General features: G+C 42.3%; 1 protein-coding gene across 1 annotated transcript in view; it reads left to right on the top strand.

Moving 5' to 3' along the window:
• Positions 1-23627, top strand: part of ADGRL2 (adhesion G protein-coupled receptor L2) — a 473176-nt gene that overhangs the window by 73451 nt on the left and 376098 nt on the right. The window contains exon 2 of the mRNA XM_074961433.1: positions 17784-17849. The gene's annotated coding sequence lies outside the window, so the exon portion shown is untranslated. The remainder of the gene's footprint in view (positions 1-17783; positions 17850-23627) is intronic.

Genomic DNA, 23627 nt, shown 5'->3' with positions numbered 1-23627 from the left:
CAGTTCAATTTATCGCTATTCCTTTGGAAAGATTAATATCGTGACTGTTCATTGTAGGCTTGTGTTTGGTTGAAAGAAGTTGGTGGCATGACAGCATTTATGGAAGGCATAAGCTCAAATGTCACTAGAGTATCCAAAAATGGATGAAGCATCATTCAGCCACTGCCATCTGTTGAGTGTTTCATGACAGCTGTATCTCTTGACCAGAGCTAGGGCAGATAATCATGAGAGGCACAGAGGAAGTACATAACAGTTAGACCCACACACACAAGAAAATCCCACCTTTGACACTGCTTTTAATTGCACCATAATGATTTTTAACAGACACAGTGGTATGTAGTATAGAATCTGGGTTGATTTAAAGCAAACAATAAACCACTGTGCAGCTGAAAAGCAATTGAGAATTTTTTCTGCAGGAAGGTTTTTGTCCTGGACAAGTACTTAACAATGCTTGTTCCAGCTACATTGCCCTAAATATGCTTTTATTTAAAAAAAATAAAAGAGAAAATGTGTCCATAGCAATATGTCAACAAGTCTTTGAGTAAACACTTTCTATTGACTAACTTATGTGAATGAGGACTTTTTAAAACTCTTCCTCTTACACAAAAGGCAATTTTTGGCTGCCAGACTTGACATGCTTTCAGAATACAATATGCTTCATCTGAATGCTAGCTATGTCAGAGGATTGCAGTATGGACTAAAATAGCCCAACTTTCTATTGCCTCCTCCAGTGAATGGATCTAACTTCCCCATGTCTACAAAACTGTCATCTGGTTCTACCCCTTGTGATACAACCTCTCATAAGTTGGGGGGTTCCCAGATGAGAAGGCAATCTGGTCAGGTCAAGAAATCGATGACCTAGACATCAGAAGAGGGGAAAGTTCAAAGTCAAATCTCCACTTTGATGTGAAAGCCTTTTTCTGCACCCTTATCTAACCTTTGCCTCCCCCCATGCATGTCTCATATCACTCTGTCACTTCAATAGGCTAGAGTATCTGTTATTGCATCTCTGGGTTAGCCAGCCGGTGTTGCTATACAAGGATCCAGAGATAACAATTGGAGTTGAGTCCATCACCTCCATGATGGTAACTGCCCACACAGCTCAGGAAGCAAAACTAGACCTGGAATCCAGGACTCTTGCTTGGAGGCGGAGCACTGTACATCTATGGTAGGGTCCCAGCTCCTAAGGTCACATGATATCTGCCTGAATCTGCTGACAGCCTGAAACTAGACCTCTGAGATGAGTGAACTATCACATTGATATTAATGGGTTAATTCTGAAACCTACTGCTTTGGGGAGGCAGGGAACTGAGGACTCTGTGTATGTGTGTCAGGGAGGAGGCCTTCACTGTCACTCCCCATCATAGCTTTGCAGGGTCTTCCACACCTCCTCTGAGATTGATCCCAGCCTGCCTGAACACAGGCATCGGTGCTCTGGAGAAGGTGAAGGGTCCAATTTTCACAAAGAGGAATGGCGGTGAGATCCCCCCCAAACCCATAAGATGCACTCTTATGTGAATGGCCCCTCCATTACCAACCCATGCACAACAGGGCCCTGGCAAAGGGGTAAATCTTTAAGCCCTTTAGGGTAGGGGATTATCTGTTATCTGTATTTGTACACTGTCCACCACAACGTGGCTCTGATTCTGATTTAGAGCTTTTGAATGCTGCCACAATAGATACATTTAATAATAATACACAGGAGGGGGGTGATTATTGAGGGTTGTGATTTGCCTTAAATCTGGCTCCACTTAGTGATACTTCATGCTGCATATCTAGGCCATTGAGCTGGCCTGAATCTCTTATGCAATGTTTAACTTTATCTGCTAGTTACCAGCAAAACTTTGGCTGTTGCTTTTTGAAATAATTATGCTTGAGTCAAAAACAAAATACAGTTCCATGTTATCTAGTTGCATTGCGAATCCATGGTGTTGGGTTACACTGAGTCATGTAGATTTTCTTTTCTTTTTTATTTTTTTAAATACATAGGTTAAAGCAACAGAGGTTTAAAACACCAGCTCTGCCTTTTGGTCCGTGGAAGGCTCTGGTTTACTGCTACATTAGCTTTTACTAAATTGTTTGGGATTTATAACTTTTTATTTTACAAGTGTATTTTGAAAGAAGTTAGTGAAACAAAACATAAGTGGTCCTGTCCCCCAGAAAGTCACTTTTATGTTTTTGGGGGTTGTTGGGGGTTTTTTAACATGGCAAAGTGGTTGTAAAATGTACTCTTGATTCTTAAATAAAACAGCATGCAAGTAGGGCAGGTATGGGAAGTGGGCCCCTCACTAGACATTTTATAGACCGCACAGGACTCCAGCAGGAACACTGATACTGAATATAGATTTCGTAAGGATTTGTGCAGGACATTTTAACAGGAGATTTTTAAAAAATAACCCAAGTGTGTTTTACAAAAAACAATTAGGTCAAAGGGAATTGGTTTTGGAGAATCGGGGCAATAGGATGAGGGTTAGTCACAACTTGTCTGAGTGAGAAGTGGTGACTCCAGGATAGCCATTCAAATCCCTTGAAATTTAACAAGAAACCGGACTGCCACTATGAAAATAGTAGGGCAGACCATGTAACTTGACATCTGGGATCCAGGAAGGTTCCCCAGTGTCCTGGGTACTATTGAAATTCAAAACTAAAGGGGGAGCAGCAATTGTTATCACTGTCTTGTTTATTATTAGGGCTGATTAAAAAATGCAAACCCCACATTAATTATAAGCATTACAGCGAAAGGGAAGAAGAGAAAGAAAAGGCCTTAAAATTTCATTTTGTAATTTTTAATCCTGGGATTAAATGTGCAAGGGAACAGAACTGCAGTGTTTTGGGGGTTAGGTTTCTATTTTTGTTTTAAGACTGTGCTTGTGTGCTTTTTTTTTTCCCCCAAGGTAAGTGAATGTTAAGTAGAGTGAGATACTATTGCTCCATGCTCCCATGCTAATAAGGCATGCTTCCCACAGTGTGTGACAGAAAGAATGAATACCATGCAGTGCTAATGGTTAATTTGTAGTGGCATGTGTGTTCCTTGAATGTTTGTGAAGTTTCCTGATTCACCAACACACAGTTGAGTCTCCCTCTTTTTTTTTTTTTTTTTTTTTAAGACATGGTGATAGGTAATGAGATGAAGCATTTCTGACAGAGAGCTTCTGAATGATACATTGTTCACCACAGCCTATTCAACTTATTATAATAATAATAATGCTTTGCACTTTAAATTTATTGTTAATTTCTCACTATTTGGGGAGCAGAATGATTCCTCATCGAATAATGGCAGTACTGACTGATTTAAAATGTTAATTACTGTGGAATCTGTCACAGATCGTGTCAAGCCACGGTGATGCTAATCTATGTCATGGATTTGAAACTCCTTTGGGAAGCATATATTTAGATTTACTGCTGAGTGAACATGACTGTTAGGATTATGGAGGCCATACAGAGTGAAGAAAAGCAGGAACGCTCCTTCTGACTAGAAAGTAAACAATAGGGTGATTGTCTGCTTACACTTGGTGACTAAACAGCCCAACTGCTGAGGAGCACTAGGTGAAAAGCAGCTATCAGCAAGGAGTCTTAATGTTTTCTTCATGGAGCTAGATGTTGTCAAGGATTCAGATGAGCCACCCTATGAGTGTACAGGAAGCAAAACAGGATATTCTTGCTTAGGCCCTGCTTTGTGTAATTATACAACACTTGAACTCCCAAATACTCCAGAACGGATCACAGCCCTCTAAAAACAATAGCAAACGATCTTGGCATGCTGCTACTAACTGAAATGTTGTTATAAAGTAAAAAAAAAAAAAAGCAACTTATTTATATTTGTGTCCATAAATTAGGCTTAGGCACACCCTTTGTGCTCTCTGAAAGTAAAGCAGGTCTTGAAATTATTTTCACCCAATTTCATTTCCTGTTTTCCAAAGAGGATCTACTCAGTCTTAGCTCTGCTTTAAAAAGGGTCACTAATTCCAGTATATTACTCTTAATTCCTTTAAAAATAAATCTGTGTATACAGGAGGAAGGAAAAAGCGCACCCTTCTGTTTTTAGCCAGATTGTCTATCTCAATTAAAGAACACTGTTTGCACTATTTCTCTGAACAAGAAGCAGACAGGTTAATGCGTGAATGCTCTCTGCTTTCAAAAAGCTGTTCCCCCCCCCCCTCGTTCCACTGAAAACAGTGGGACTACTCACGTAAGTAGTAATAACCATAATAATACCTAGTTCTGATGCAGCACTTTTAATCAGTAGATCTCAAAGCACTTCAGGGTTGGGTCTGACTACTGTAGTATCCATATCTATGTTTAATTTGCTCCAGACCATTTTTGTCCAGAAAATGAAAAAATTGGCTGAGGAAGAAACGTTGGCTAACACAATAGGCATTCTTGGGTTTACTTTGCAGACAGGAAGGCAGCAGTTTCTGTGAAATGTGGCACAAACACTGATTGCTTAGTGCTGTTTATAGGAAAACTGAAAAACAAATCACCAAAAACTGAGATGTGACAAAAGCAAAGAAATTCAAACTGATCTAAACCCACTGAACCATATTCTGCCCTCAGGAGAAATTACACCAGACAACCCCACTAATGTCAGTGGGGTTGCATGAATGTAATGAAGGCAGAATATAGCCAATTGTTTGTAATTTTCCCTGCTGTTCCTTAGTTCTATAGTCCATATGGTACCTAACAGCCTACCTTGATCTGTGACCCCAGCAATATGGAAACACACTATGTTGAAGAAAAGAGGAAGGGTTAGCTTCTGCTTTGAACCTCCCTACTTCTGGTAGCTGCTTACCAATGAGAGCAAGGGGTTCACAATCTACCCATTAGTATCCTTTTGTTTTGTTTGTTTTAATTTTTATTTTAATGGCAGAGTATTTAAATAAACATAGGAGGGAAATGGCTTTACAGGAGTGAAAAAGTGGACACAATTTGTGAGCCTCTCTGAATATTTAGAGACTTCTAAGAAGAAGCAGCCATGAAGTTCTATTTTTACTTCATTCTTACCATTTAAAAAATAACAACCTACTCACCCACTGGGAAAAGAACAAAGTAAAAACTGGTTACTCTGCAGCCCAACACAGATTTCTGTGGCAGTCTACCGAGGCCATCCAGGAAACAGGTTTTTTTGGATTGGGGTAGAGAAATGGGATGAGAGCAAAGTATATTGAATCTAATTTTGATTTTGTCTCTCCCTTTTTATTTCCCTCTAACGTCTTCATTCCCCTTGCCCACCCCTCCTGTACTCTGTCAACTTTTCTTTTCCCTTCCTCTCGATCCACAATTTAGACCCTAAGACTCAGCTAGTTCCTGATGTATAAGCACCTGTTTGTGTCCCTATAGTTCATCAACTCTTGTAATGTTAATCTCAGTCTTACGAGATTCGTTTTTTCTTAAAGCTTCTTCTCCTGGAGTCATGTGATTACTTTTATTAAAAATGAAAATGGATTTGCATGTAAGTTTCTAACCCTCATGGTGGCAGACAAAATGTTAAAAACATGACCCTGAAGGCTTAAAAATCAGGAGCTCAAAATGTTGAGTGTTCTTTAATGTTATGTCTTTAAAACAATCTCATGATTTTGGGGTGCCTGACTCATGCTTGGGATTGACTTCCTCTGGGTTTCAGAAGTGAACTACCCCACAAAGCTCTGCATATGCACAACAGATGCTGAGGTACTTTGGCTTTCAAGCATGAAGGGAAGCATTGGCAGTAAGGGGACAATCCCTGCCAAACAAAATGCAGGTGCATAATGAGAAACCAGCTGAGGAAGGTTTAATTGACAATTGGTCAAGCATGGTAATCTGAGAACTACTGTAGGTTTCCCCAGTCAAGCGGATGGTGGTGAGATTCTCATGAAATGTTGGGCCATGGACACCTTAAAAAGCGGGGGCTTATAATGAAATCCCATAACCATATCTTTCTTCCCAGTGAATTGTGGTAGAACTTGTTTGTCTTTCTGAGCACATGGGGAATTATGGGGAAAGCACTGGAGGACTATCAGTACTTGAGTGATTTAGCCTGAGTCCTCTCTGCAAAGTGGGTGGGTTACCAGTCTGAGTGAAAGTGATGTCTGGGCTCTGGTCTACACCCTAGCCATGCCAGCTGCTGTGGACTTAAAGTGCCGTGGTGTGGGGTTTTTGTGTGTGTGGATAGGAGGGGGTTTAAGGACAGCACCCAAGTAAGACCCTGACTTAACTCTGCAGTGGAAATCATTTGTAAAAAAAAAATGTCTGAAAAAAAATCATTTCCCCTCTCAGGCCAAGAACATTTTCCAGGATAGCTATGCCATGCGTATGGTGCACACGATTTATACCAGCAAAACTGTGTGTTTGCTAGAACTGCTTATTTGAAACACCACCCCCTCTCCCATCCCCCCCGTCAAATAAACTATACCACCCAAAGCACAGTATAATTGCATCTACATGAGGGGTTTTTGCTGCCAAGCTATCTCAAGCGGGGATCGTATTTTTTAACACCCCTGACTGACACCCTTGAAAAAACTTGTAGTGTAGACCTGGCCCCAGTTAATCAGGTTTCACATCCTTGATAATTGTGATATCATAAAACCTAGTACGTCCCCAATCCTCTGAGTCTTCCAGCATAGATGAGACATGAATTTCTAGTGTAAAAATCCAAGTAGGAAAAAAATTTAAATAACCAAAAATTTTCAGGCTCACTGGATATCATGAAGAAACAAATCACACACAATCCTCTTTTTTCCTTTGCAAGTCACCTTTAATTTAAATTAAAGTTATATTTGTAATTAACTTTCCAAAATTTTAATCCCAATGGGCCAGATTCTGGTATCTTCTGATAACTGTCCATCAGATCTCATTCCACAAGTTATCCCGGTGGCTTCGGTGGAGCCAGTCAGGGAGTGAAATACTATTGAACATGATTAAGGGGATCAGAGTCTGGCCTTATTATAGACACAATCATAAGGAAAGAATGTTTCATATGATTTGTCTATGATAGATCTGCCTTGCTGCTAAATCCCTAGTCTTTCATTTAGTTTCTTGTTAGAGACTTTTGTTAAGACTTCCCAAGGAGTCCTAAGAGGACAATTGAGCCTTTATGGTTTTTTGCAGAAGTAGAGAGAAGCAATCGAGTTCTTGGTTTTCTGTTGTTGTTGATTTATTCTCTGTCCATGCTGCAAACAGTTTCTCAGGGATATATATTTTTTCTTTAAAAAAAAAAAAAGTAGGAGGGGAAATGGACTTGGTCATTGGGGGAAACTTCCAGGTAATCCACAGGTAAGACTTTCCCAAGCATACAGCTACATTATGATCAGTCCCTAAGGCAGGCAGAGTGCTAGCTTCTTTTTCTAACAATTTTCTGTCCGAGAATGTTCCTGTTAAGCTTAGTAACTGAAGGAATTCAACAGCTTCTCACAAGATGGTTCTGAAACTGAAACAATCTATTTTGGACTATAAAGTTATCAGCCAGTGGTGCAAGGCAGCAAAAAGCTGGCTTAACTAGCTACCCGAGAATTCATTTTCAGCTGGTAGAGGGCCAATGTAGTGACTCCTGTGCCACTCATCCTCCAGGCCTCAGGCACATAGGCATAAGTAGGGAAAAGAAGCATAGCAAGGAACCCCAATGCATCTGGCTGATCCTAGGAGCTGAAATGGTTCCCTGGGTCATTGGCAGCTGGACATAATATAGACCAGACTTCAGGCTGATCTGATTTACACAGTGATAGAGCCAGTCTGCATTCTGTCCCAAGCATGACGAAGCTTAACTGTCTTAAACCACTTTTATTCTCTTTTTCCTCTCTAGTCCTGCACCGACACAGCTCAGACAACCAGGCAATCCAAACTGTTGTATCTGCATGGCTGCATCAGTTTTAAGGTTGCTGCAGAAATTATGCCTCTTGAAGTCAATGGGATTTGAGGTCATTCAGGATGAAGCCCTTAGTTAGTGACCTGCAATAAAAAGATTTGGGTCATGGTAAGGAAAATCCTCATAGGGGTTTTACAGTATAGATGAGCATAGCCAAGCCTTTCAGCCCTCAGATCTCTTAGCTCTCTCTCAGACCTTGTCTACACTGGCAAGTCTCTGCGCAGTACAGCAGTTTTCAGTGTTGTAACTCCCGAGGTGTACACACTGCCAAGCCCCTTAGCGCGCAGAAACTGTGCAGTTGCAGCACTGTAAAAAAACCCAACCCAACAAGAAGCGTAGAGCTTTCTGTGTTGGGGGTACAGCACCGCGGTGCCAGTGTAGACACCCTGGTTGATTACAGTGCTGCGATTGGCCTCCGGGAGGTGTCCCACAATGCCTGTTCTCGCCTCTCTGGTCGTGGGTTTGAACTCTACTGCCCTGCCCTCAGGTGACCAACCATCATCCCCATCCCATAAATTCCTTTGGAATTTTGAAAGTCCTCTTCCTGTTTTCTCAGTGATGCATGTAGTGATCTCAGCGCATCTTTCCAGGTGGCCATACCTGCTCCACGCACCAGGTGATCCCCCAGTTGGATCAATGCCAAGCTGCTAGACCTTATCAGCATTTGGGGAGAGGAGGCTGTCCAGTCCCACCTGGGCTCCAGCTGCAGGAACTGTGATACCTACGGACAGATTTCACGATGCATGACAGAAAGGGGCCATGACTGGGACACACTACAGCCGATAAAAGAATTGGTTTGGTTTGAAACAATCCTAATTATATTAACTGAAAACAAACAGAGCCCTGCAAAGCAACAGGGAATTTTCTTAAACCTTCATATTGCATCGTCTGCACCAATCACAATCACCTTCTAGCATTACAAGCACTGCACTCACAAGCATAGCAACAAATAATAGTGGCTTTCAGCTTCAAATTGCTGCCTCAAGGCATTCCTTATCCCTATAGCCCCACGCTGCACCCCTATAATAGCCCTGGTCTCTGGCTGTTCAAACTCAGCCTCCAGACACTGAGCCTCTGCACTCCAGCCCTGAGTGAAGCTTTCACCCTTCCCTTCACAAATATTATGGAGCGTACAGCATAGGAATACTGTCATCGGCCAGGTCCAGCCTCCCATATAGGCAGCGCCAGCGGGCCTTTAAATGGCCAAAAGCACATTCAGCAGTCATTCTGCACTTGCTCAGCCTGTTGTTGAACCACTCCTTCCTGCTGTCAAGGTTCCCCATGTATGGCTTCATAAGCCATGGCATTAAGGGGTAGGTGCGGTCTCCCAGGATCACAATGGGCATTTCAACTTCCCCTACAGTGATATTCAGGTCCAGGAAGAAAGTCCCTGCTTGCAGCTTACTGAACAGGCCAGTGTCCTGAAAGATATGTGTGTCATGCACCTTTCTGGACCAGCCTGCGTTAACGTCCGTGAAACACCCACGGTGATCCACAAGCATCTGAAGAACCATAGAGAAATATCCCTTCCGATTAATGTACTCAGTAGCTAGGTGGTCTGGTGCCAGAATTGGAATATGTGTGCCATCTTTTGCCCCTCCGCAGTTAGAGAAGCCCATTTGTGCGAAGCCATCCCCAATGTCACACACATTACCCAGGGTCACGGTCTTTCAGAGCAGAATGTGATTAATGGCCCTGCACACTTCCATCAACACGAGTCCAATGGTCGACTTTCCCACTCCGAACTGGTTAGTGACCGATCGGTAGCAGCCCAGAGTAGCCAGCTTCCACAGTGCAATCGCCACGTGCTTCTCCAATGGCAAGGCAGCTCTCATTCTCATGTCCTTGCACTGCACGGCTGGGGAGAGCTCATCACACAGTCCAATGAATGTGGCTTTCCTCACCCGAAAGTTTTGCAGCCACTGCTAGTCATCCCAGACGTGCATGACGATGTGATCCCACCATTCAGTGCTTGTTTCCTGAGCCCAAAAGTGGCATTCCACTGTGGTCAGCGCCTCCGTGAATGCCACAAACAATCTTGTGTCATAGCTACTATGCGTGGTGAGATCAATGTCACACTCCTCTTGCCTTTGTAGTTTAAGGAATAACCCCACTGCCACTCGTGGCGTGTTAGTCAGAGCAACAGTGCAGAATTCATTCCTGCAGACCGAAGAGGCAGAGCATGCATACAAAAACCATTGAAAGATGGTGCCAAATGCAGACGGAAGTACAGGGATTGCTGGGATGTGAAGCAATGCATCACAAGGCACCGGGACAGGACCCAGGATGCCCCACGACTCCCTCCGCCTTCCCACAACTCTTAGCGGCAGAAGAGGAAGAGATGCTCTGTGGGATAGCTGCCCAGAGTGCACCGCTCTGAATACCGCTGCAAGTGCCTCAAGTGTGAACACACTTGGCAGCTGACAGTGTGAACACATAACAGCGGTTTCCCTTCAGCGCTCTCTGAGCACTGCTGTAACTGCTGGTGCTGTAACTCTGCCAGTGTAGACATAACCTTAGTCTAATCCAGAGTCTATTGAAGTAAACTGTATGACTCCAGTGGGCTTTAGGTCAAACTCCCTGTGGCTGCACTTGACTGTAGTCACCTTCCTCACAGACACAGCATATTTACAATCCCCTTCTGTTGCCTAGGTGCTCATGCCTGTTGCCTCATTCTTTTATCTCTCAAGATCAGAGGGCAGTTTACATCTCTCCAAGGCAGCCAGCAGTGACTGTTCCCACTGGTAGTCTAGGCAAGCAATGCCAAGTGTCTTAAGTGAAAGCAAAGCCCATTTGGCTCAGGGCAAAAATACAGAGAATCACAAACAAAATAGCTGTTCAAGAGAATATAGACGCAGCCGGACTAAAACACTATGAAAAGCATAGCTAGGTTGGCTCCAGGTGTAGATCTGATTCTGATCTTGCCCCTTTAAAACAGTCTTAAACCAGAGTGTCATAAGGATGGCCATAGTTGTGGTGAATGTTATGTAGCCTGAAAACTATATTTATTACCACTCTCCTTCTCTCTTTCTCTCTCTCTCAGCCCAGCTAGCTATCAGCTAGTATTTAACATCTCCCTGAAAGGAGTTTGTCCTTGATTCCAGCCAGTGGCTACAGGGCCAGTGTGGGTATCATGTCCCAGCAAAGAAAGGTGTGTGACTCTTCATTTCTCCCTCTTTCTCATCTATGGCTCTGCGAGTCCAATTGCTGTCTTCATTAGCATGCTGTCTATTATCTCATTCTCAAGTCCAGACACTGGCACATACTTAGCTGCATTTTAAATTTACACGATTAGCTTCAGTTTTCCTTCACTTCAGTTGATCGTTTTAATTTCCTTTTTCTAATTTCCACAGGGTACATGAGAGAGCTTTTCAAAGATCTTGTTCCCATTTCAGAATAAACCTTTGGACTTTGCCTGAGGGTTGAGTTCTTTAAATTTGATACAAAAACCTAAAACATAAAAATTAGCTGAAGAGACCACAAGGTCTACCATTAAACACTTGGGTGCTCTACAAAGTGTCCCCTACCTTCTGTTAAGAATTGGAGCAAACACCTTCTTATGGAACAGTGTCGCTCAATGAATTAATGAAGACTTCACCTGGGGGGTTCTCTTCCTGGAACACAGATTTGAAAATTAAAGTTCTCTCTATAGCTATAAAATAACATCTCCAGTTCACCACTCTAACAGCTACAGTTCATATCAGATAGTAAGATACCCAGCCATGGCAGTGAGAGAGCTCTGTTTTTTGTGTGTCAGATTTGGGGATTTCACAAGGCTAGAGACAGGTTTACATACAAAATGTACTGGTAATTGCACTCTTTGGTTATAACCATTAGTAGAGGCCAGGTTTTTAATTCCTCCCCAACTAATTTGCTATTCATTATTTACATTTGGGAATATTATTTTTAAACTATTATTAGAAAATTGCTTAGAAAGACTTTCTAACCAACAAATGGAAAAAAGCCATTTAATACCAGCATGGTCACTAATACATGTGAGAGGAAAATGTCCAAGCACGAAGACAAAACAAAGTGGAAACGTGTTTTGCTTACCTCTTCCTGAACATGAAGTAATAGCTAGCCAATGTAGATTTTCTGATATTCAATTATAAAGTCTTTTTCCAGGGTAACAAATGAGTTATCAATTGCAAAAAGGACTTTGGAATTGACTGGTTGGGTTATGTTTTGTATGTGCGTCTTTTCACCTCCCAGAAAGAATCAAGACTAAGCGCTGAAAGCATGATTTGGTGGGGGGAGAGGGGTTCCTGAGCTTTGTGCTCAGGTGGTGAACATCCTTATTGAAAGTTGTTCACCAATATCCCATCTTCCCCAGATCAGCAGTAATGTTGCATGATGTCTGTTAGATTGAATTACAGTTCTTTTCCAGGCTACATCAACCAGGACAAGTGGCCATCAGAGAATTCTAATGTCCAATCAGTTTGTTGGCATTGTGAGCAAAAGAAGCTGTCAGGGCCTCCATCAAAAGATTCACAGGAGGTGAGATGGATGTTTGCAACCTCCAAAATCACCAGAGCTTGCATCTGCATCACTGTAAATTCTCTAGTGTAACCGCTTTAAGCCGACAGACGAGAGCTCTCCCTTCGACTTAATGATTGCACCTCCCAAGGAGCGGTAGTAGCTATGTCGGCGGGAGAGGTTCTCCCGCTGACATAGTGCTGTCCAGACCAGCACTTAGGTCCATGTAACTTATGTTGCTCAGGGGGGTTGGCTTATTCATACCCTTCAGTGACGTAAGTGGTAGTGTAGAGTCTAGACAATTAGGAAGTACTTCTTTCTTTAGATTCTTTTTCTTTTTTAACTTCATTTCCTGCAGGCAGATTAAGATGGGTGGATCCCATTAATGTACCTTGAGGAATGTTTAGAATGGCTGCTGAGCTAGCTAGTTTCTTATTAAAGGAAATAGAAACACATACTAGAAAGTTTTCTATTTAATTGATTGTTCCTTTTGAATCAGTTGCAGGGTTCACAAATTTTGTTGTACACTTACTGCTGTGCAATGGATTTTCAGTTTAACAGTGGGAGAGCCGAGGCCAGGGGTGGTGGGAAAAGTGCTGACTCTCCTTTACAACTGCTCTTCCCACTAACCTTTCTAAAAAATCGATATATAAAGTAAGGCAAGGCAACAGTTAATCAACTTAACATAACAAGGGGTCCAGTCCTAGCCCCAGTTCTTCCAATGGCTTGTAAGCCTGAAGAAGCTCAGCATGATGTGTAAAGGGAGTCAAGGTGACCTGTTTTATTAATGGAAGTTTATGTGCCTGCTTGCAGGAGTCAGGAAGCAGCACTGTACATATCTCTCACCAGCTGGGACATCCGTAGGGCTGTAGTAACACCTGTGTAATGATGAGGGTGGGAGACAAAACCAGTTCCTGTACTTATATACACAGACAGCTTGCAGGTGTGTCTTTTTCCTCCCACTCCATTCATTGCCACACCTATGACTGCCCTTGGGAAAGGAAGGCAGTGATATAAGCATTATATGTAGACCAAGTTGAAACAAACTCTTTTGTCAAAATCAAAACACTTCATGTAGCTGTATCTATTTTGAGAGCGGCTCACTCTATAGCCTGGTGGTTACTGCACTGGCCTAGGATTGGGGACACCCAGGTTTCAGTCTCCATGCTGCCTCTTTTAGAGCAAAGTTTTTCAACACTGATCACTCTGAGTCAGGCAGAGCAAGGACTTGGATCTGGATCTCCCACAACCCTAACCACCAGGCTACCCACATCCCTTTTGTTTCAATTCAAAAAGGGACGTTTTGATGTAATCCCTTTTGTGCAAAAATGTTTGAAAGGTTTTGTTTTCATTCCACTGTACAATAAAAACATTTAGAACCCTCAAACAGTTGCTACAAAATGGAACGGAATTGTCATCCTGTAGTCAGCTCTAATTACATGGCCACCTCAAGGCGGATGCTCGCCCCCTTGGAATCCATGTTAGCATCTAACTGTGTAGCACCTAAATGGCCCACAGCCACACGCCTCCTGGGAGCTCTGTGCAGAAGACTCAGCTGGACCCAGGTTTAGGCCTGCTCTGTGTAGTGAAGGATGTTTCTACATCTACCTCCTCTGTCTCTGGCCAATTCAAGGCTTAATGCAGCCACCAGGGATGCCTGGTGTTAACTTGAATAGATTTCCTCTTTTAATAAAGAGGGATAGTAAGAATTAATTGGAGGTATTTTACAGTAAGACATGTTAAACACTCTTCTACCTCCTTTTATCTACAGTATTATGGAATTAGTGTAACATTTGCCTTTTGTCATAGAGACAGACGCTTAGGCTAAAAGATTTTCAGTTTGCCTCAACTTTTCACATTTTGAAGGATTCTTAGTGTTCATTGTCTGAGTGCCAATTGCCGCTGCAGGTGCTGCTGGAAGCACATGATAAGGTTGCACAGAGTATTTAGCTTCTGAGCTCTCCTGACCACATCCCATTAGGTCCTTTGAACTTGAGTATTGAATTCACAGCCTCTAAAAATTCTTCCTTTGAAATTTTCAGTTAAATTTCTTTGTTCTTTTCACCTGTTAGAGTTGTTTTTTAATTACTCTTATGTCAGAGCACAGGATCAGTGAACTAAAAGCCCTATCAATTACTCTTTCCTATTTGCAATTTGATTCTGAGATGGTCATCCTCTAATCTGCTCTGAACTTTCTTCCTAAAGTCAATTGAACTTTTCTCTGGAATTACAGAAAAAGGCTACTGCCCTTTTACCTAAATTGGAAATATTCCCAGGAGAAATACTGCCCTTGTGTTCAATACATTGTGTGCATCCTCCTCCGATGCAAAGCAGACAGTCTCTCTTCCTGCTTCTATTTTAAGAAGATGGGCTTTAAGACTTGAAGTCACAGGGCTGGATTTTCCATTGCCTTCAACCTTTTATAGTCCTTCACCCCAGTGTAAAGTGGCTGTAAAATGTTACCATATCACAATGGTAGTACTTTTATACCAGTGCAAAATGAGTACAATGACCACCCATGGGTGCAGTACAATGTAAAATAAGGCCCAAATTTTATAAGAAAAAAGGGCCAAAATTTCTAGAAAAAAGAAAAGGAGTACTTGTGGCATCTTAGAGACTAACAAAAATTTACGGTTACAGACTAACACAGCTGCTACTCTGAAACCTGTCAAAATTTTTAGGAGCATGAGGACAAGAAATCATTATATTCTCTTCCTTTGCTCAGAGACTCTCTTGCTGGTCACCTAAATAATTTTTTAAAAGCTACAATTTCCTAAGAAGAATAATTACGGCTTAATCTTTACCACTCTGGCAAGGTGCTGTGTGTCCACAGATGTGCAAACGTTCTCATTGGAAGCTTTCAGTGCAGTGATGCTATGAACTAGTTTTATCCTCCAGTGTTTGGATTTATGTGCCACATTGTAACTTTACTTTATCATATTATATGTTGTCTAAAACTGTAAAATTATATACAGAAATAAGTTGTATGCCTTCTTGAATCGTCAAAGGAAAATACTGTGAAATTTTTAACTTAATGCGGACGTGAATCCTTTACTCATCCTGTTCAAGATAAAGCTATATTAAAATGAGTACTTCCCCTTCTTTATGGATATTTGGAAAAATATATATATATATATATTACTATATGTAATATGACTATTCCCTGAACGCATGTTCATGTTGTTTTCTAACCGTATATGCTTTGAGCAGTTAGCCTTTTAAATTAAATTCTAAGGAGAGTTCTGACAGCTGTTGAACCCCCAACCCCTGCCCTGTTTAATACAAAATGGTCCTTTTTTTAAATAAGTGACCATTGCCAACCTGAGCCAGAGGGCAGCATTTACCACATTATTAGACTGCAACTTGCATTGCTGATGTATCTGAGCAGCAGTTCAACTCCTCTTTCACTGTACTATACTGATAAATGTAACAGACAATGAATCACCCTCATGGTGCCTAATGCAGAATTGTTGTTAAGTAAATAAATGATGTTGTCATCAGGGTTCAGTTGTAAATAAAGTTGAATTCTAAGCTGAAAACATGCTTCTTCTGGGATTAAAATACACAGTTTTCACTTTCAAAAAAACACAGTATAGCCTCAGCCTCGTAGTAATATTACTTAGCACTGAGGATCTCAAAGCACTTCAGAGAGGGTGGTGTCTTTATCCCCATTTTATCCCTTTAGGAACCAATGCCTGGGAAGGTTAAGTCTCTTGCCCAAGGCAACCCGGTGATTCAGTGGCAGAACTGAGAAGAAAACCAGGTTTTCTGTCTCCTGGTCATGTGTCCTGTCCACGGCCTACATTTCCCCCTTGTTAATACTTGGGATGTGAACTGTAAAACCAGATTTTTTAAAAATTAAGAAAGAGGGTTAAATTACCTTTATATATCATTCAAGGAGAAGAAAATCAGATGTTAGATCGCCGCTTAGTGGAATGTTTTCTTGGCCAAGTTAGGCTGAATGGGAATTCTTGAGACCCGAGCTACTGCTAGTTCAGCAGCAGGGATCCATATAAAGTGAAATTAGGCCTTTTCTCCTAACCAAGGAATGACTGACATGGGAATAAAATGTTATGGGTTAAGTTAGCCACTGGGTCAGCCAACCAAACTTTTCCAAACTATCATGGCTGAACTTTTTTTTTATTTCCAGCTTGCCTTTTTCTACTCTTGAACTGTTTTTGATCAGATTGTAAATGTGTAAAACATGTCCTGGTTCTCAAACACACATGAACTGCTTAAAGAACAACAAATAATAGACACACAGGATCACAAATAAAATACACATTGCTAAAGGTGAATAAAAGTGAGTAAAAAATACTTGCCTGCTTCATTTAGCAGAGGGATGGTCTGGGTGTTCCCATCAGTCAAGGAAGCCAGGGATGAGGATGGAGAAAGACAGGGGGAAGCAGGGCCAGACAGGCGCACATAGTGAGATGGAGGGCAATGTTCTGTTCTTGTTTACACCCAGGGAATAGCTCTGTTGATTCCAGGACCAGATCCCCAGCTGGTGTAAACTGCACTGTTAGCTGCAATATTACTATGTTGGCTTACATTAGTTGAAGATCCAGCACTCTTGACTTAAATGGAACGTCTTCAGATTTTGGCTAACATAACAGAGCAGGATTTGGCCAGAATTTACAAGATGATGAGACAGTTTCTAATAACTTGTGAGCTAAGTCACTTTTGATTCATCTGCAGTTACCTTGGCCACCAGTTTGAGATGTAAGAGAAATGTGATGTGTATTTCAGAAAGAACAGAGGTATAACACCAGCCAGAGGTGGGAAACAAAAGGGTAAAGTTTTGCCCTAATATGTTGAGTGCCTGTTCCAGTCAGAGGAGCAAATGCCAACTCAAAAAAAAACATGAAAGAAAGCAATGGCTTGCAAATCAAAACAACCCTTTGCTTTTTTCCACTGGATCTCTGCTTATGGAAGGAGCAGATGCTAGGGGAAGAGTTCAGACCTCCTCCTTCAAGCTCCAAAGGCAGCAGACTACCCTCCAGATGAAGAAAGAAATGCACTTTTAAAATGGTGGTGGCAGCTTTCCAGTGGCTAACCTGTATTGTCACAATCAATACAAGCAGGTGGCAATGATGGTTCTCTTCAAACTAATTACAGAAGATTGCAAATTGATTTTTTAATTAACCCCCTCCCTGAGTTAGGTGGGCTAGCAGCAGCTCTCCACCTGCTCTGTCACGCTGCTCAGCTCCTGAAATCATTCAGCCACCTTTTCCTTCCTTCCTTGTCTGTGAGATCCTTCTGGCTCTCCTCAAGCTTCACTAACCAAGAAGAAGAATCCCCCATGTCCTTCCCTCTGTCAGATACATATAGATCAAACTATTCACTGTGGCTAGGGATGTAATTGAACTTACCATGTTTATTTTAAATCCTGTTAATGTTTGTTTGCTGTTGCATTTTTAAACCAACTAATGGCTTTTTGTTTGTTCGTTTGTTTTTGGTTTTGCTGTAGGTGGCAGAACTCAACTCTTGGGACATCTCCTCATCTGGTGCTGAGCGCTATGGAGTCTAAGCCTGGGTAAGTGATCCATAAAAGCTTCTAAGTAATATTATGGGGAACTTCATTTAAATCTCTTCCTCAACCCTGCTCCCTGTTATCCCTTCCTCAAAGCCTTTCTGGCCAAGGAGAGATGGTCATGGCTCCCTCTCAACTTCAATGCTATTTCTGGATTAGATGGAGCTCAATTAGGTCTTCTTTCTCCAACTCCCACCCCTATTCTTCAGTGTGGTCTTCCTGTCACCCCCTGAGGCTGCAGGCAAGCTCAGGACCCCAAGTTCCAATCCCTAGACAGCAGCATCATATGCAGCCACTTGAGCACTTCAAGGAGACAATATAAATCATTGTACTCTTCACAAAACAGCTGCAAGGGAAAAGAAAGTCACAGTGCCTTGCCAATTGAAGGGATTTGTGCCAGCCCCAGGTGGTGTGAAGCATAAGGCAACGGAGTGGGGTGACTGCTGACGTTGCTTTAAGTGCACTAAGGATAGCAATTAAAAATTATGCTGCCTTTTGAGAGCGAGGCAAGTGCCATTTGGCACATAGAGTCAAGGGGCTGACAAGAGTGCCAGGTGAGTTTGAAAAGCTTTTCAGGGGTTGCTAATAAACCTTTTCCCTGCTTGCATCCTACTTGGATGATGATCGTACTGAGTTGAACAGTGTTCTTTATTTGCCAGAGTTTGCCCAACAGGTGAGCTTCTTGCTTATGTCTGTTCTGCATGTACCTATTTCTGCGTCAGGGGACTACCTCAATTGTTATGAAGGTTTGTTTTTTTGTTTGTTTGAAAGTCTCCCTTTACCATCTCTCCTAGTAGTCCTCTTTAATTACCTTATTTCTAATACTGTGGCTATATTTTTAGTAAGAAAAATAGTAGAACAGGAGCTTAAATCCACCTGTGTATGCAAGCATTTTACTGTGCATATTTCAATCTAATTCTTCCACCATTGCGATGCTCTTATTACACTGTTGCTTGTCAACAATTTCAGTCAGCTTGTGGTCTTTCATCTTTGACTCTGGGTACTTCTAGATTTTCTGCAACAAATTTATCTTTTGTATGTTTACTTCATTTGGGAAGTAACAAAAATATTTAACAAAAATATTAACAAAAATATTACCCTAAACATTTATCTCCATGAGAGCAAGGCAAGTAAATGGTACAGCTGAAGGGAGAGTGCTGGGAGTTTATAAAGTGCATTGGAAAATGCTATTTAAGGGAGGGACTAAACAGCTTGGGTGGTTGGGGCATTGTGTCTTCCATGGATAGGCCATTGGCTCAAATTTATATGAGTGCAGCGGTAATCCATCTGATAGAATGTAGCAGTGAAATGAAATAAGCTTGTGGGCAGTCTCCAGGCCATAGCAGGGTAGGTGTCAACCTAAAATATACAAATAGAAAAAAACATCACCACAATGAACTCCTCCTCAGCCACTAGAGGTTTAAGGACTGACTATACATGGAGACTGATCTTTTTTTATTTACAGGCGCCAACTTCTCTAAAATGGAGAAAAAATACTCTAGAAAATTAGGTTCTATGTTTAGAAAGAGAGAGTCCTCTTAACAAATTGCATTAATACTAGAAACATTAATGCACTGTGTACTATTATGATTAATAGTTATTTTGGCAACCAAAAATGTCGAGGTGCCTCCCAAAATAGATAAAAGGAAGAGATGTCAAGCTAATTTTAGACATGATATAAAAAAGACAATAAGGTAGAGGTTGGGGTCAGAAGGACTGAGAATGCAGGCTTCAGCTGAATTTGTAATGACGTGGTTCACATTCTCCTTTCTAAATAAAGAACATGCAGACATATGACATAATGGTGAAGGGGAATGCTAGTAGTTCTCCAACTTTTTCATTCTGCAAAACAGAAAAAAAGATCTTCCCATGACTGCTTCTCCTCCCAGCTTCCGAGTCCCTCTTAATGTTCTTTGTCTGTTCTGGTGGTCCATGGAGAGCCCCTATCATACGCAATTATGCTTTGCTAGTAAAACAAGGAACAATACTATAATCCGATAGCATTGTCACTGAGATAAAGCATATGATAACTTATTATTTTAGTTGAGCAGCAGGATGGCCTAGTACCACAAGCTCCCCCCTGGTGGCTTTCATTCAGCTCATCTCCTGGTTCCTGAAAGACACAACAAATTAAAAACAACAAAGCATGGAAACTATTGCTATTCACCATGGTTTTAGAGTGAATATTGCAGCAGTAACCTCAGCTGAGAAAAAGCATAGGAATTGGATACACTACATGTTATACCAGTGCCTTGCCTGGTTCCATACTGGAGGTTCCATATGGTGATTATTTAGAAATAGGTATATCTACATAGTTTAATAAAATACATATCTGCCACCAAATTGAAAGGAGTCTTGGAATGCCTGCAGTTAATGCAAATCATCCCTGCTTTGGACACTGCTAAGCCATTATTATTGTTACATATTATTTGCATTATGGTAGCACCTAGAAGTCCCATCCAGGATCAGGAGCCCCTGATGCTAGGTGCTGTACATACACATAGGAAGCTCTTCAGGGTATGGACTCTTCTTAGCTACATATTCTGGCCAAGGGTTACCATATGTCCAGGTGTTCCTGGACATTGCCTCATTTTTGAGCCTCTGTCCAGGTGGATTTTTCAAATAATAGACAATGTTCAGGATTTTTTTCAGACCAGATGGCTGCAGCTCAGAAAGAACATTGATTGGTCTGCTTCCAGGTTGGTCCCTCCTCTGCATTGGCAGCTGATTGGTCCATTGCCCTGCAGCCGCAGCTGCCAGATTCCACCCAACCAGGCTGGGGCGTGGGTCCCACAGGGAGGTGCTGACTGATGGCTGTCGCTGTGTCCTGGGCTTGCGCCAGCTGCCTTGCCACCATGACAGGGAGCAACACTACTTCCAACCCCTGCCACAGGTACCCCCTCCAGCTCCCACCCCCCCCCCCCCCCAATCCCCTGCAGGGTCCTCTTTTTGGGAACCTGAAATACGGCAACTCTATTCTGGCCAGACTTAGTCCCCTAGACTTTAACTGAAGAGCACCTTTTTGTTTGTTTGTTTGTTTGTTCTTGCAGTGAACCACATTGTGCCAAAATGGCAGCTTTATCCCAATCATTTTCATGGGAGAAAGGGAAAACGTCCCAGAATCTCCTTCGGTCTTTTCCACCTTTTTGGTCTTTTTCATCCTCTTTCAAGTGAGACAGTTTATTCCAACAATACAGCACATAGTTATAATCAGAAAAAAAAAATTCAGGAACAAATTGTAGACACTTCCAGCATAGACCACATAATGTGTTTGTTTATCAAGTGGTGTTGCCTCCATCCTAGGTGAAAGTGATCGGGGAAGCAAATATAGAGCTTCCCCAGTGTCTTATCCCTGTGTGTGTGAGAACACACACCCTGGTACCTGGGGTTTATCATAGGCGAAGGTGGATAATTTTTGAGGGAGCCCCTTGTTAAAATATTCCCAGCATATTGCTGGATAATGGGGAGTTCAGGGAGAGGCTGTCCTGTTGTCAGGGCACTCTTTCCTGGAGGTGCTATGAAAGGAATAATATCAATTTCACAGGTAAGAAAGTATTTGGCCATCTCTTTCTGACACCCAATGCTGCACAAAGCAGGCCCATGCCCCCTTTCTGAGCCACACACAGGAGGCTATGAATGCCCGAACGGAGACATTCAGACTGGGGCCCTGAATATTCATCAGCAGTGCAAAGGCTATCACAGGAGTGAGACCGCTCAGGGAACTCACTTCACACATTGTAGAGGCGTCTCTTCGAAATGTTCACATTACCGCTCCTCGCCCTTCCCGGAGTAAACCACATTGGCTGGGTTTCAGAGTAGCAGCCGTGTTAGCCTGTATCCGCAAAAACAACGGGAGGACTTGTGGCACCTTAGAGACTAACACATTTATTTGAGCCTAAGCTTTCGTGAGCTACAGCTCACTTCATCGGGTGCCTGCTGTGGAAAATACAGCGGCGGGTTGCCTCTCTGAAGGCTGTGAAGACCGGCCTCCACGAGCTGCCGTTCTGTGTGTGTGTGTGTGTGTGGGGGGGGGTCTCATTGCCCTTCTGCAGCCTCTGAGCAGCGGCACAGGGACAGATGTAAATTGTACAGATGCAGCTGAAGAAGAGGAAGCTCTCCCAGCCGGTGAACGCAGCCTGTGAACACATTGCTAGCAAGGATACCTAGGCATTTGCACTTGAAAGGGACAATAAAGAGGTGTCAGAACAATCACGAAGCTGGAAGATTTAAAACTGCAGTGAAGAACATTTTGTGCCATGTGAAAAACGTTGCAGGCCAGAGGTCTGTGTTTTACTGAAGCCTCTTCTAATTCGCCTTGTTTTATGCTACTGAATAGTTCATTTGCCTTCAAAGCCCCAGGGGGTAAAGAGGGAGGGAAGCCAAAACTGTAATGACTAGTTAAAAAACTATACAAGGTGTTCTTTTTTATTTTATTTTATTTTTATTTTTGCTTTTAAATAACATCATTGTTATGCAGTTGTTGGTTTTTAAAGCCAGTTCTGGAGGAATTCCACCATGAATTGGTGACTCAGGAATGAGCCGCTCCTGCTCCAGCCAAGCGCTGATGCACAGCAATGGGGTTATCAGCATGCTCCCTGCCTGCCTTTAGGTCCAGGACAAAAGGTAATTAGGCCAGATCCTGGGCTGGTGTAAATCAGCGTAAATCTCATTGGAGTGACACACATTTACAGCAGGAGCTGATCCATTAGTCCCCTGGTTTGATGTGTTGGCATAGTAGTTTGGAGGGGAACATGGGGGGAGGGAAGGGGAGGGAAGAAAACCTAAAATGCCTATCTGTAAATCAGCAGTGAGTTACTGATTAACAAAGAATACCCGCCTCGCATTTAGCGTCCTGTTAAAAGCACAATAAGCTGTGATTGTGAGCATGATTATCCGCGAGTGTTGTTACTTAACAGCTGCAAATGCGATAGCTATGTGTGTCTGGGAGAAACAAGGAAACAGAAGCATTGATAACTATTGTGCCACAATACAACGCTAAAAAGCAAGTGTCCTAATCCTGCTGAATGAAAGTGAATACTCCTGAAAAGGAAAATATAACAATATAGTCCCGAAAAGGGAAAATAGAAACAGTGTTGGTGCATATCTGTACCGCAGGAAAAGATTTAAGAATGAGAGCTTTTGTGGGCTTTCGGGGGAAGGATGGTCTTGTGAGTGAAGGACAAGAATGAGACTTACATGATCTGTTTCAGAGTAACAGCCGTGTTAGTCTGTATTCGCAAAAAGAAAAGGAGTACTTGTGGCACCTCAGAGACTAGCCAATTTATTTGAGCGTGAGCTACAGCTCACTTCATCGGATGCATACTGTGGAAACTGCAGAAGACATTATATACACAGAGACAATGAAACAATACCTCCTCCCACCCCACTCTCCTGCTGGTAATAGCTTATCTAAAGTGATCATCAAGAAATGGCCCACCTTGATTATCATACACATTGTGAAGAGAGTGGTCACTTTGGATGGGCTATTACCAGCAAGAGAGTGAGTTTGTGTGTGGGGGGGGGGGGGGCGGAGGGTGAGAAAACCTGGATTTGTGCTGGAAATGGCCCAACTTGATGATCACTTTAGATAAGCTATTACCAGCAGGAGAGTGGGGTGGGAGGAGGTATTGTTTCATGGTCTCTGTGTATATAATGTCTTCTGCAGTTTCCACAGTATGCATCCGATGAAGTGAGCTGTAGCTCACGAAAGCTCATGCTCAAATAAATTGGTTAGTCTCTAAGGTGCCACAAGTACTCCTTTTCTTTTTACATGATCTGGTT

The sequence above is a fragment of the Natator depressus genome, chromosome 8, assembly GCF_965152275.1.
Source record: "Natator depressus isolate rNatDep1 chromosome 8, rNatDep2.hap1, whole genome shotgun sequence".
Taxonomy (NCBI): domain Eukaryota; kingdom Metazoa; phylum Chordata; order Testudines; family Cheloniidae; genus Natator; species Natator depressus.
The sequence above is the reverse complement of the archived record's forward strand: the minus strand, read 5'-3'. Positions and strand labels throughout refer to the sequence as shown.